This window comes from Elephas maximus, chromosome 15, assembly GCF_024166365.1.
Source record: "Elephas maximus indicus isolate mEleMax1 chromosome 15, mEleMax1 primary haplotype, whole genome shotgun sequence".
NCBI lineage: Eukaryota > Metazoa > Chordata > Mammalia > Proboscidea > Elephantidae > Elephas > Elephas maximus.
Window position 1 is genome coordinate 12574200 of NC_064833.1, and position 15015 is coordinate 12589214.

Below are 15015 nucleotides of genomic sequence, written 5' to 3' on the forward strand. Positions count from 1 at the left end.
GGAGGATCAAGAAAAGTCACTAAGAATTATTTCTGACCTCTGAGGTGAATCTCCTAGTCCCTGTCTATACTTGAAAATGCTCTCTTAGTTTTTACATGGTGTATCTTCGCTGTCCCTATGTCTCTATCTTTTTGGGTTCAAATTGCTGGATTGATCCAGTCTGGGTTCTGGTATCCAGGATTATCTTGGGCATACTGAGTGTTCATGCTTTGCTTCCCCTGACTCCTGACTTGTACAGGTACTCTGCCCACTCATTGGATGTCTTGGCTTCCTGAACCCCGGTTCAGTTACTAGTGGAGCTTCCTACACCCTGAGTATCTGAGTGGAATGAGAGTAAGAAAACGAGAAGGCAAAAAGTATATGGCTAGGGTTAGGCTAATTGAATTTAAAATTACAAAAGTAGACGTAGGTAGCTGAAGTAGACCAAAAGTGAAGAATGTCACATTTGGGGGAAGATAGCCAGAAATTTCAAAGCTCGGTTTTTAGATAAGTCATCCACATAGTCATTGAATTTCTCAGAATTGCAACAGAATGAAGAGAAAGACTGAAGAAAAAGATCCTCATGTCACAGATTGTTACATTCTCTGACTAAATCTTTCTCTAGGCTTGAGTTCCTGTTCATTCAATTATCTAACAGACACTGGGTCTTCTAGATGCTGGGGGTCCAGTAATGAAAAAACAGACTTGGTCCCTCTCCTCAAGGAGCTTACACTTTAAGGAGGTGGGGAACATAGACTATTAACCAAAACACACCATAATATTCCCTTCATCATTCATAAAAGAAATATAAAGAGATATATAACTTGAGGTCAAATAGAATAACTGTAGATAGGGCCATCGGAGAAGACCTCTCTGAAGACTGGATTTGAGTCCTAAAAGAATGCAGCATGCAAAGAACCAGAAGAAGAGCATTCTAGGAAGAGGACAAAGCTAGTACAAAGGCCCTGAAGTGGAAAAAAATTTTGGTGTTTTAAAGGAAGAACAGAAGGCATGAGTGGCTAGGGCAGAGTGAGCAGGGAAAGATGGGATACAAGATGAAGCTCAAGAAGGAGGTGGGAGCTCGGTCCTGAAGGCATTGCTGGTTTGGGATTTTATTCCACGGAAAGTGATGGAGAGGTTTAAAGCAGGGCAGTGACATGATCTGATTTAGATTTTTCATAGATCACTTTGGCTGTCTTGTACAGAGTGGATTGTAGGAGGCAAGGGTAGACTTGCCAGGCAAATTGCATCTTAGACTAATGATTTACAAGAGGGTGCTGCAGGGTGAAGCTATAAAATTTAAAATGTGGAGGATAGTAATAATTTTAACTGGATTTTTATGACAAATAATATTCCAAAAGAGGTGGGACCACTCTTTGAGAAGCAAGGACTCTTTCCAGAGCCTGGGGTCTGTCCCTCCTATATTATGAAATCATCACCATCATTCCATCCAACCTGTCTAAATTTATCATTGCATCAGAATCCAGGCATTTCTATTGCTCCTATAAAAAAAAATAAAATAGGCCTTTGAAAAGAATCACATGACAATATGAAGAAAAATACACTCTTGGTACCTCCATTGTGTATTTTAGTAATTTCTACTTTTGATTTTTTTTTAGGCTGACATTAGTTATTTCTGTTACCATGAAGTTAATATGTGCAGCCTGAGGATTGTGAGCATAGATGGAATTTCTGTATTCCAGGCATTGAATAGAAACCAAATGTGTATCACTGCCTGGAATATAGATAAATACCCACAGTGTCACTAACCATAACAGAAGTAGAGAGCTTTTATGTTAGGACCATTACACATTCTTTCCATTTAATTCTCACATTAACCTTACACGGTAAGTTTCATGAGCCCATTTTGTTGTTATTGTTAGGTGCCATCCAGTCGGTTCTGACTTATAGTGACCCTATGCATGACAGAATGAAACACTGTCTGGTCCTGCACCATCCTGACAATCATTGCTAAGTTTGAACCCATTGGTGCAGCCAGTATGTCAGTCCATCTCATCCAGGATCTTCCTCTTTTTGGATGACCCTCTACCTCACCAAGCAAAATGTCCTCCAGTGACTGGTCCCTCCTGATAACATGTCCAAAGTATGTGAGATGAAGTCCCTCCACTCTCAAGTCCAAGTACCACTCTAGCTGAACTTCTTCCAAGACAGACTTGGTTGTTCTTCTGGCAAACCAAAAAAAAAAAAAACCCATTGCCGTCATATCCATGGTATATTCAATATTCTTCACCAACACCATTTACCCTAGTTCCATGACCTGAAAGACATCAATTCTTCTTCAATCTTCCTTATTCACTGTTCAGCTTTCACATGCATATGAAGCTATTGAAAATATCATGGCTCGGGTCAGGCACACCTCAGTCCTCAAAGTGACATCTTTGCTTTTGAGCACTTGAAAGAAGTCTTTTGCAGCAGATTTGCTCAATGCAATACATTCGTTGATTTCTTGACTGCTGCTTCCATGGACATTGATTGTGGATCCAAGTAAAATAAAATCCTTGACAAATTCAGCCTTTTCTCCACTTACCATGATGTTGCTTATTGTTCCACTTGTGAAGATTTTTGTTTTCTTTATACTGAGGTGTGATCCATAGTGAAAGCTGTGGTCTTTAATCTTCATCAGTAAGTGCTTTAAGTTCTCTTTGCATTCAGCAAGCAAGGTTGTGTCATCTGCGTATTGTAGGTTGTTAATGAGCCTTCCTCCTAACCCGATGCCCTGTTCTTCTTCATATAGTCCAGTTTCTCTGATTATTTACTAAGCATACAGATAGAATAAGTATGGTGAAAGGATTCAACCCTGACGCACACCTTTCCTGACTTTAAACAACACAGTATCCCCTTGTTCTTTTTGAACGACTGCCTCTTGGTTTATGTACAGGTTCCTCCCGACTACTGTTAAGTGTTCTGAAATTCTCATTCTTCGCAATGTTATCCATAATTTGTCCTGATCCACATAGTTGAATGCTTTTGCATAGTTAATAAAACACAGGTAAACATGTTTCTGGTATTCTCTGCTTTCAGCCAGATCCATCTGACATTAGCAATGATATTCCTGGTTCCACATCCTCTTCTAAAACCAGCCTGAATTTCTGGCAGTTCCCTCTCAATGTACTGCTGCAACTGGTTTTGAATGGTCTTCATCAATATTTTACTTGTACGTCATATTAATGATATCAATAATTTCTGCATTCTTTTGGATCACTTTTCTTTGGAATGGGCACAAATATGGATCTCTTCCAGTCTGTTGGCCAGGTATCTTCCAAATTTCTTGGCATAGAAAAGTGAGTACCTCCACTGCTGCATCTGTTTGTTGAAACATCTCAGGTGGTATTCTGTCAATTCCTGGAGTCTTGTTTTTCACCAATGTGTTCAGTGAAGCCTGGACTCCTTCCTTCTGTATCATCGGTTCTTGATCATATCCTACCTCCTGAAATGGCTGAATATCAACTAATTTGTTTTGGTACAGTGATTCTGTATATTCTTTCCATCTTTTTTTGATGCTTCCTAGGTCATTTAATATTTTACTTATAGAATCCCTCAAAATTGCAATTTATGGCTTGAATTTTTTCTTCAGTTCTTTCAACTTGACAAATGCTGAGCATGTTCTTTTTCTAACTCCAGGTCTTTGCACATTTCACTGTAATACTTTACTTTGTCTTCTCAGGCTACCCTTTGAAATCTTCTGCTCAGCTGTTTTACTTCATAATGTCTTCCTTTCGCTTTAGCTACTCTACATTGAAGAGCAAGTTTCAGAGTCTCTTCTGACATCCATTTTTGGTCTTTCTCTCTTTCCTGCCTTTTTAATAACCTTTTGCTTTCTTCATGTATGATGTCCTTGATGTCATTCCACAGCTTATCTGGTTTTCAGTCGTTAGTGTTCAACATGTTGAATCTATTCTTGAGATGGTCTCCAAATTCAGGTGAGATATACTCAAGGTCATATTTTGGTTCTTGTGGACTTGTTTTAATTTTTTTCAGCTTCAACTTGAACTTGCATATGATCAATTGATGGTCTGTTCTGCAGTCAGCACCAGGCCTTGTTCTGAACGATGATATTAAGCTTTTCCATCATCTCTTTCCACAAATGCAGTAGTTTGCTTCCTGTGTTTTCCACCCAGTGCGGTCCACGTGTACAGTTCCCATTTATGCTGTTGAAAAAGTTATTTGCAATGAAGAAGTCATTGGTGTTGCGAGGTTATATCGTGCAATCTCCAGCATCATTTCTATCACCAAGGTCATGTTTTCCAGCTACCAATCCTTCTTCATTTCCAACTTTCCCTTTCAATCTCCAGTAATTATCAACGCATCCTGATTGCATGTTTGATCAATTTCAGACTGCAGAAGTTGGTAAATATCTTCAGTTTCCTCATCTTTGGCATTAGTGGTTGATGCATAACTTTGACTAATAGTCATATTAACTGGCCTTCCTTGTAGGCGTATGGATAGTATCCTATCACTGTCAGTGTTGTACTTCAGGGTAGATCTTGAAATGTTCTTTTTGACAATGAATGCAATACCATTCCTCTTCAATTTGTCATTTCTAGCATAGTAGATGATATGATTGTCTGATTCAAAATGGCCAATACTAGTCCATTTCAGCTCACTAATGCCTAGGATATCAATGTTTATGCATTCCATTTCATTTTTGACGACTTCTAGTTTTCTTAGATTCATACTTCATACATTCCACATTCTGATTATTAATGGATGCTTGCAGTTGTTTCTTCTCCTTTTGAGTTGTGCCACATCAGCAAATGAAGGTCCCGAAAGCATGACTTCATTCACATCATTAAGCTCGACTCTACTTTGAGGAGGCAGCTCTTTCCCAGTCTTATTTTGAGTTCCTTCCAATCTGAGGGGCTCCTCTTCAAGCACTATATCAGACAATATTCTGTTGCTATTTATAAGGTTTTCACTAGCCAATTTTTTCAAAAGTAGGCCTCCAGGTTCTTCTTCCTAGTCTGTCTTAGTCTAGAAGTTCCGCTGAAACCTGTCCACCATGGATGACCCTGCTAGTATGTGAAATACCAGTGGCATAGCTTCCAGTATCATAGCAACATGGAAGCCACTATAAACTGACAGATGTGGCGGGAGCCTATTTTACAAACAGCAAAATTGTGATTCAGAGAAATAAATCAATTCCTTCAAAGACTTGTAGCCAGTAAGTGACAGAGCTGGAATTAGGACCCAGTTTTTTCTGGCTCCAAAGTCAGCATGTTTTCCATCAGCCACACAACCTCCCTTTTGTGGCCTGCAGATATATGCTGGGTTTTCTACCTTCTATCCTCCTATGCAGCACACTTCTACTCTGACACACATGGGGTTGCCATGAGTGGGAGTCGACTCAATGGCAACTGGTTTGTTTCTACCTTCTCCTTTGTTTTCGGGTCAATCAGTCTTATGTGTATGTGTATGTGTATGTGTATGTGTATGTGTATGTGTATGTGTATGTGTGTGTGTGTGTGTGTGTGTATGTGTATGTGTATGTGTATGTGTATGTGTATGTGTGTGTGTGTGTGTGTGTGTGTATGTGTGTGTGTGTGTGTGTGTGTGTGTGTGTATGTGTATGTGTATGTGTATGTGTATGTGTGTGTGTGTGTGTGTGTGTGTGTGTGTGTGTGTATGTGTGTGTGTGTGTGTGTGTGTGTGTGTGTATGTGTATGTGTATGTGTATGTGTATGTGTATGTGTGTGTGTATGTGTATGTGTATGTGTATGTGTGTGTGCCTTCTAAATATGTGGTCACTTTCTCACCATGCTATTTAGAAATCTGTGAAAGCACCCAGAAATGACCAGATTTTTTTCCAGACAAATTTTAGGAGTACTATCCTACAGATGGAAACCCTGGTTGCGTAGTGGCTAAGTGCTACAGCTGCTAACCAAAGGGTCGGGAGTTCAAATCCACCAGGAGCTCCTTGGAAACTCTATGGGGCAGTTCTTCTCTGTCCTATGGGGTCACTATGAGTCAGAATTGACTCGACAGCACTGGGTTTGGTTTGGATCCTTCAGGTGGAAACCCTGGTGGCATAGTGGTTAAGAGCTATAGCTGCTAAGTAAACAATTGGCAGTTTGAATCCACCAGGTGCTTGTTGGAAACGCTATGGGAAAGTTCTACTCTGTCCTATAGGGTCACTATGAGTCGGAATCGAGTTGATGGCAAAGGGTTTGGTTTTGGGTTTTTTCATCCTACAGGTAGATTCTCATACTCTGAGAGACCCAGTGTGATAATGGTTTGCATGAACAAAAGACAGACCTAGTCACCAGTCTCTCCAGTCTGCCTAGTGCTCAAACAAATAGCCATTTGATTTAGTCCCATTTTCCATGGTGAATGTTGAAATCAGAAGAAAAGGAAATGTGGGCCAGGGGGCAGCTAACTGGGGTGCCAGGCAGAATCTAGGAACATATTTAGGCCACTGTAACCTTTTTTTTTTAACCTCACCAGTTCCAGCTGGAACTCTTCTTAGATCCTGTTCTACATCCATTGGAAGAAAAGTAAGAATTTGTATCTGATCGCCTTCCTAATGGAAACCTTCATGTTGGCCTGATGCTAATCCCCCTACAATCATAGTAAACTATAGACTGTGTGTCTTGTGATCTTGGGGCAAATCAACGCAGGACCCAAAATTTGCCCATTTTGTAGCGGGAAGGGCCCTAAATGGAAACTTGGGAGAAATCAGTTATAGCCCTGATTTTCCACTTACTACGGTGAAGGCTTGGGCAATCACTTCTCCCTCGCAAGCCTCAATGTGTTCATCTGCACCATGGCAAGACTAGACTGGATGATCTTGGCAATTTCTTCCAGCTCTGACATTGCCACATTCAATTTCTCCACTTCAGATGCGTGCTGGGTGTCTGTGGCCATACCAGTAAGTTACCCACACTTCAGAATCCCTCAGCCCAGAGCCCAGAAAATAAATAATTCATCAGGAAGTGATGGGGACATGTACTGTTTACAATTATCCCAATGTAGGATAACAGTTTTCCTAAACTGCTATCCTAGTGAACCGTCTTAAAACATTAATATCAAATTCAGCAGGAAGAGTGAAAGCAAAAAAAAAAAAATTTTTTTTTGAGGTAAAATCTCAGCTAACTAGGGAGTGAAGTCAACCCTTTCTGTCAGCATTCTGGATGATTGAATTTTGGTTATATCAAGACAAACACCAAAACATCATTACACTTTGCCTAGTTCCAAGGCTGGGTCTTCAACATGATCACTGTATCTTCCTATCATGTGATGTTTATCCCTGATTTCTTCTTGTTTCTGTGTCTAAGGAGTGGGGTGCAAACAAAAGTGGCAGATTCCTTTTTTTTTATAGAAATGCCCTCAAGAAAAAGGATTCTCTAAATTCAAACTCATTTTTACTTCTGTCTTTCAACTTGAGCAAGTCAGCCCCACCAATCTCTAGAAGATCTTCGTTTGTTCATTGCTCACTCATCATTCAGTCATTCAGTTATCAACTACATATTGAACAACTACAATTGTCCAGGCACTGTGCTAGGTGCTGGGAAGAGAGGGATAGAGGAGGCGGTTCTCAAGGATCCCACATCTGGTCACGCTTGTCACAAACAAGTGAATGGCTCAATGTGAATACAATAATAGCAGGATGGTGTAGTGGAGGAGGAAACACTGACTCAAGGTGTTTAGGGAAAACCTTCCCAAGGAAGTGACACTTATGCTGAGATGTACAGACAAGCAAGAGTTGGGAAAGAATGAGGGAAGAAGATCCCAGAAAGAGGGGAGGAGCAAGCTTGCCCTCTCTGGGTTTCTACTGCTCAAGACCATAGCATGTGCTTCTCTTCCACCACAGGGAACTTGACCTTAGTTTTCCCCCCCTAAAAACACCTGAAATACAGGGTATTGGTCTTCAAGATAGATAAAAGTAAGTTTTCAGGGTTTACTGCTTCTGTCATATGCTGTCCAATATCTAATTATCTATATTCAGCTTAGTATGTAGGAAATCACAGGCAAATATTCCTCCCTAGGTAAATTTGTTTTTTACCATTTTAACATCAGACTAAGTTTTGATGTTCATTGGATGGGACATCTGCAGTCTTTAGGTCGGAAACATGAAGGACTTTCAAAATTTCCCTATAGGAAATCGGCACTCTTCCGGTAATGTGGCTTTTTCTGACAGCTAAACTCCCCAGGCTCTCTTTAGCCCTGATTCTAACTGAGAGCAGCTGAGTTCAGCCAGAGAGCATCATTAGAGGGGTCTGGTTTTTCAGAAAGGCAAGTGGATATGAAAACTTCCAGGGAGCACTGAGTGGATTAAGTAGGCAATTTGACCCAGGAATTTTGACTAATGATCCTTCCTTTCTCTGACTTTCCTGGCGTAGACTAAGGTGGAAGAGACAGGGGTAGGGATGATTTTGTGGCTCCTGTAGTATCACAGGTCTGAAGATGCGCGTTTAAGTTTGGCAAGGATGCAGCAGGTAGCCTGTGATTAACCCATGCTAGTAAATGGCTGAAACTTTTCTAAACACACTAGTTGGACTCTTCTTTCATCCAGGGATCATTTGGGGAGTCATAAAATTGTGGCCTGAGAAACTGGTAATTAACCAATGGATGTATGGTATTTTAAATATTTGAAGGCAGCTAGGAAAAGAAAGAGCAAAAATATGTTTTGTTTTGGTTTTTTTTTTCCTGACTTTTGAGATTTGGCACCAACTTAGCCAATGGCTGGGCTAAGATTCTTCATTGTGAAATTTCTTCATTGAGCTACATCAGGACTTTTCCCATTGTTTCACCACCAAGGATACCTGTTACTGTTTTGATCCAGTGCAATTCATGTATGTAAGCATTTTTCTTTCCAAATAGCACATCTTGACCAACATTTCTTGCTTATGGAGGAATGGTCCAATCCTAGCATTTCCATTTCCATAAGAAGGAAAATTATTACAGGACAAGTCCTGGGATGCCCTATGTGGATATATGCCCAAGGGCCCTCCAAGACATCCAAGTGTCATTTAGCATCTTCTTACCAGAAAAAAAAAAAAAATGTATATATATATATATATTACATCTTACATCCAAGGAAATATCTGGTCCCAACTGTCAGATTTTTAAAAAGTACATTTTCCCCTTCCAAACACAACCAGCACTCTCCCTAGGTCCCTGCATGCAAACTATTGTAGACTAGATTATCTCTTTTTCCAGGAAATGAGCTTTCAAAAAAGAACACAAAACTAACTTTTTTGTTTAAAGTAGGAGCTTTCTCTTCTGGAGGATGGATTGGAGTTTTAGCAAGGAGTAGAGGGAAGAAAAAAAAAAATGTGTTCACTTGGGATGTTTTTATCCAGGCTTAGTGTTTGTTCCCAGCTATTTCTTCTCATGTTTGCCTGTAGGACACAGGAAGCAGGATACAAAGACAGATTTACAAATTCCTGTAAACACTGCTGCTAAAATCCCCGCCTCTTTCATAACCCAAACTCTCCAGGCAGCCAGTTTGAAATGGAGTTACAGAGACTTCTGAGTTAGGTATAGGAAAACACTACCGTTCACAAGGGTGAATGGAAGGGTGGTCCAGGTCGTAGTTGAGGAAAGCCTTGGCTTTGCCTGCATCTGAGTGCAGTCACCAGCCTGAGCCCAAGAACAGGCAGAGGCTTTGGGAAGGGATAGACCAACTCAGGATAAAAGGCAGAGGTCCCCAGCAATGCCCTGAGCCTGCTGAACTTGGCATCTTCTCGAAGTCTTTCCCAAATCAATGAGGAATTGGCCGACACTGTGGGACTGTGGTCACAGCTAAAACACCAATCCAGGTGCTATGGGGTTGATTCAGGCTCAGTCATGGTGGCCCCATCTGTGTCAGAGTAGAACCGTGCTCCATAGGGTTTTCAGTGGATGATTTTTCAGAAATAGATTGCCAGGCCTTTCTTCTGAGGGGCCTCTGGATGGACTTGAACCTCGGACCTCTTGGTTAGCACTGAGTGTGTTAACTATTTCTGCCACTCAGGGACTTCTGGTCACAGTTACATTTAGCTAAATCTCAAGACTCTGCCATCTGCCTCCCAAAACCAAACCCAGTGCCATCGAGTCGATTCCGACTCATAGCTGCCTCCCAGGGGAGCTAAAAGATAACTTTCAGTCACCATTAACTTCAGTCTCCCCCTTCAAGCTGCTTGTGGGGAAGAATCGAAAAGACATTAGTGCACGCATTACTCAGCTAGAGCTCTAACTTAGTTCTTTCCCCTCTGTGGTTTCTGGTGCCCAGTGACTAGCCCTGGGGAGTACTATGGGGAATCTGTGAGGCGTTCTTCAGATCCCAAAAACACTGGTAAAGCCTTACAGTGAAAAGCATCAGAAGGCTACCTTTCAAGGCTTTGACTCTTGGCTGGAATTATACCAACTGGTATGGTAACGCTTTTTATTTCAGACTGACTAGAAACTACACATTTTATTGAACAGTAGAAGGAAAGCAAACTAATTTTTACTTGACAAAAATAGTTGGGTAAACAGAATCTTTCCAAATTTAAAGTCCATTTGGGGGAGAAGAGTGTAAAATAAAGAGGCTTTTGGTAGCATAAGACTAGAAACACTGCCCTAGGTGTAATCTTATACAGCTACTCACCTTTTATCCATCCATTCATTTATTCATCCATTCATTCATTCCACACGTATTTATTAAGGACTACCAAGTATGCCAGGTGCTAGAGATACAGCCATGGATAAAAAAGAGTGCCTGCCCTCAAGGAGATAAGAGTCTAGAGGAGCAGACAAACATAAAATTAGGCAATCACAATACATCACAATGTTTGCTGTGCTGAGGGTAAGTGCAGGCTCAGAATAGGCTTCCTGGAAGAGGTGAGGTCTGAATTGGTTTGTGAAGTAGCAGTAGGACATGCAGCCTGTATGCTACATGTTCCAATGCATAAAGTATTCCAGACTAAGCGATTGTTCAACAAGTCATGTGGTGTCCAGAGTGTGAGCTCCAGGGCAATGTCAGATGTCATTTGCATAGGTCTGATTCTGTGCAGTAGTGCACCCAGGGCATGGACAGGCTAGGAAGCATGGGGAGTTGTGTAGAGACCACATCACCTGTGGAACCATTAGGAAATAGAAGCCGTTAGCCTGGAGAAGAAAAACTGCAGACATTAGGAGTTGGCCACACGGAGGAAGATAAATTGATCTTATTAAAAGGTCAGGAACACCTCCTATGGGTGGGAAGTTGCAAACGAAATCAGGGAAGAACTTTATAGCGCTGTTTCCCAAATGGTATTCCCTTGAACATGTATAGGTGATTGAAGAAAAAAGAATTGCGTAGTCAAAAAGACTGTAAAAGGCAGCGTTTCAAAGTCTCACCGCTGCAGAACTTATCAGTAACTTCATTTCAGGAATACGGACCGGGAGGCTCCAATGGGAAGATATAAGAATTTTTCATTCAACAAACACATACTGACTGATCACTTCAGGCACTGGGGCCAAAGAAATGAGTAAAAGAGACAATGTTCCATCTCTAAAGGAGAGCGTTTTCTAGTGCAGATCCAACAAATGATGGCTCTACATTTCCTGAGCTTGTGGATCCATAGAATGACTCTGTAAGGAAGCATTTTGTCATTCTCATGTTCCTTGGAACAAATTTTGGGACAGAGTGAACAAAGGCAACGGGTTTGGTTTTTCCGTTTTGTTGTTTAGTTTGCTTTGGTTTGGCTCCATTTGGTTTTTGAGTAATGAAATAGACAGGTGATTCCCCAGCATTCCAGCACTGAAACCGTGTGAGCTGATTTTAAATGTTTATAGGGGTGCTTTCAAGGGCGTTTCGAGATTGTAATATGTGATCCATAAGAGCTAAGGTGTTTTTGACTCAACCAAACTGGGTGTTTCTGGACCACTGTGTAGTTTGAAATCTTATTGGAAGAATTTATTCATGGAGACAAACTATCAAAGTTTATGGCCTCCCATGCAATGATAGGATCTGTAGAAGTATGTTTGCAGCAGGTACATAGATAAGATTCCCAAAGAATAGTTGGCAGGTCATAAACGATGAGATTAAGAGAATTCATAACTTCCCAGTTCAAATGCAGTTACAAAGTGATATCCAGAAATTCAGATGATCATTGTCACCAGAACCCTCAGACTTTCAAGGGAGATCCGATATTCAGAAACATGGGCTCAAAAAGGATGCTGGTTCTCCTTTGGGCTTTCATCTGTCTTAATCGTCTGTGAGTGAGGAAGGAATTTCAGAAATGCCTAAAGGGAGCATGGCTCTCGCTTTCGAAAAACCTAGGGCTGCAAAGTCTTCTTAATGGAAAGACTGAGATGTGAGAGGCCAGCTCAGCACTGACACTGCCAATTTGACCTCTCAGATATTTAAAAACTCCAGCTGATGTAAATAAATATACATATTTATTATTTCAAATAAATATAATAAGTATTTCAATTATGCATTGAAATATATATTCAAATATATATATAAATGAATATATACTCAGTTATCCTCATGGCATCTCCCATTTCCTTCCATTTCACCCGTTTGTTTTTCCTATTCTCTAACCAATTGCTTAACTTGTTTATTTGAAAGACCATTCTCAACCGTTTGGAGGCCAATTTAAGATCGGAATCATATTGGAAAGCTTGTGCTGCTGTCTTATTTTTAGCATGATCCCAATCTAGCTTGCTTTGGTACTGTAACTCTTAAAAAGAGAAAACCATATTCCATTAAAAATAGCTTGTTCCAGTATGACTCTAAACAAGTATATAAGGCAACGTACACATTTCCCCAATGCTGCATGCAGATGTAGCACTGTGAAGATGTCAGAGTATGGATTTTAGGTGTTGGAATTATTCCACTGAAGGTGACCCCATGGTCAAATCTTAATGGCCATTACTAATAGGAGGAGGGGTATCTCAGATAATCACAAGCCAGAATCACCCCCAAAGACACTGATGCTTTGCAGTGTATTGGGGATTACATGAAAGCAGGTGCTTTCTCTTCCCAACTCCAACTGGCTTGACTTCTTGAGTTGATGCTGGTCTTCCCTTCAGCAGGTATGCCCTAAAAGTGTGAGGTGGGTGTCAGAGAGATTGCTGACTACAGATCATTGTCATACGTAATTGATGGAGCAAGTGGTCAGAAAAGGGACCACTGAGAATTGACTATCCGCATAAAACAGCAGGCAATGCTGTCTTCAGCAAGGACTAAAAATAATTCCTTGGACAAGAAAAGAATTCTCCACCATGGCGTTGGCATTTTGATGAAAAGGGTGCCTTCCCAGCTCTTAACTATATTCTGGTGGCAAAAGTAAAAGAAAGAGAGGTGCACAGACAGCCAATAGAATTTGGTGAGGGAACTCTAAGAAGAGCAGATTTGATTGGTCTCTGCTCACGTAAGTGGCCAATGGCAGCAGAGTCCTCTGGATGGACACCTGTTATAATGCACAGGAAACAGGAAGTATCATCTTGTCTTCCTAGTTTCCCAAACTCCAGCCCATCAACCAATGTCTGTCCCTGATGATGTTTCACCAGTCCACATCAATATGAGAAAAAAAAGGACAAAGTAGATAGTTGAGCCCTGGTGGTGCAATGGTTAAGAGCCGGGCTGCTAACCAAGAGGTTAGCAGTTCAAATCCACCAACAGCTCCTTGGAAACCCTGTGGGGCAGTTCTACCCCTCCTATAAGGTTGCTATGAGTTGGAATCAACTCCATGGCAATGGGTTTTTTTATTATTATTATTGATTAAACTAAATTAATTCAATGTAAAGGAATGTCCTTTATTCTGAGATTATGCTTTTTTTTGGAAATTGTGCCTATGAAATAATGGTCATATTAGATAGCTGTAGTTGTAGTCACTGCTGCTGATGCTGCAGGAATTATACTTATTATAAATCAGTCCCAATATTATTTGTTTTAATGCCCCTTCTCTGTGAAATTCAAAGTCTGAGAATCACTGGGGGCAGGAGGGACTGGTAGAGTGGTTAGGCTCAGTTTAGTTCTAAGAAACTTAAAACTAACTACAAGAAAATAAAAATTACAAAGAGCGAGATGCCTAACTATTGATGTGAATAGATATTGTAGCTGATTTCATCAGCAGTTGGTGGACCGATCACTTGCCAGGAGAGCATCCTGGCATTGCTGAGCCACAATGGATGTTCAAAGACAGCTTGAGTGTCCTTTCCTCTCCTCCGAAACAGAAAACTAAATTTTGTCAGTTTCTAATCTGTGCATAAAGAATTTCAGCCCAGAATTGGGTAGGAAATCCAGGTGAGAAGTGGCCCACAGCCCAGCCCTCCTCCACTCTAATAGCATTTAATCCCAGGAGCCCAAACCCTCTGGCCTCCACCTGGATCCTGCTATTCAGCTTTCTGGAACGTTGGTCTCTGCTTCCTTCTCTCCGCTCCAGCCCTCTCCTTACCGCTTATGCTGCAGTACCTGCCCCTAACATCTATCTTTTTCTCTCTGGTAGCCTCCTTGGTTTTCAAAGCAGAAATTAACTGCTTCAGTGCCTAAGAGCACATACTTTTCTTTCTCATGTTGGGACAGGCAACTCTATCATTTCTCCTGGGGCCGGAGATGAGAGTTTCAGTAAACACTAACAGTGATGAAGCCCTGCTATAGAATTCTTCAGCAACTTCGAATTTAGGTTACATTGAGTATCTCCATGAAGGTGACAATGAAGGGTCCAGCAGTATCAGGAAGGTTCCTTATGGAGTGAGCTGGACAGTTCCATGGAGGCCAAAGCCCCTGACCCCAGCTCTGTCCCTGGAGTCAGAGGATCTGAGCCTTCTGCAAAAGATCTGATAGCTCTTGAGCACACATCTCTGAGACTTATTGATCCATGAAGGGTTTGGGCAGGAGGACCTCCAAGGTCTCCGTCACCTCTCACATGCTGCCATTGAATGACTTCATAGTCTTATCCAGACCCGTCTATGGTCTTAAACGTGGCTGAGCTGAGAAACTGGAGGAATGTGCTGCATCCATACCTCCCGGTAAGGAAATCCCTTGGAGAGGATGGCCTTCCTAATCCCTATATCCCTTCAGCTCCAACCCCCCTTTTTACCAAAGAAATTATCTTAAATTGG

General features: G+C 41.2%; 1 protein-coding gene across 1 annotated transcript in view; it reads left to right on the top strand.

Annotated features, from left to right (window-relative positions):
• The window catches only part of ADCY8 (adenylate cyclase 8), a 224148-nt gene that overhangs the window by 128493 nt on the left and 80640 nt on the right, over positions 1 to 15015 (top strand). The gene's annotated exons all lie outside the window — the stretch shown is intronic.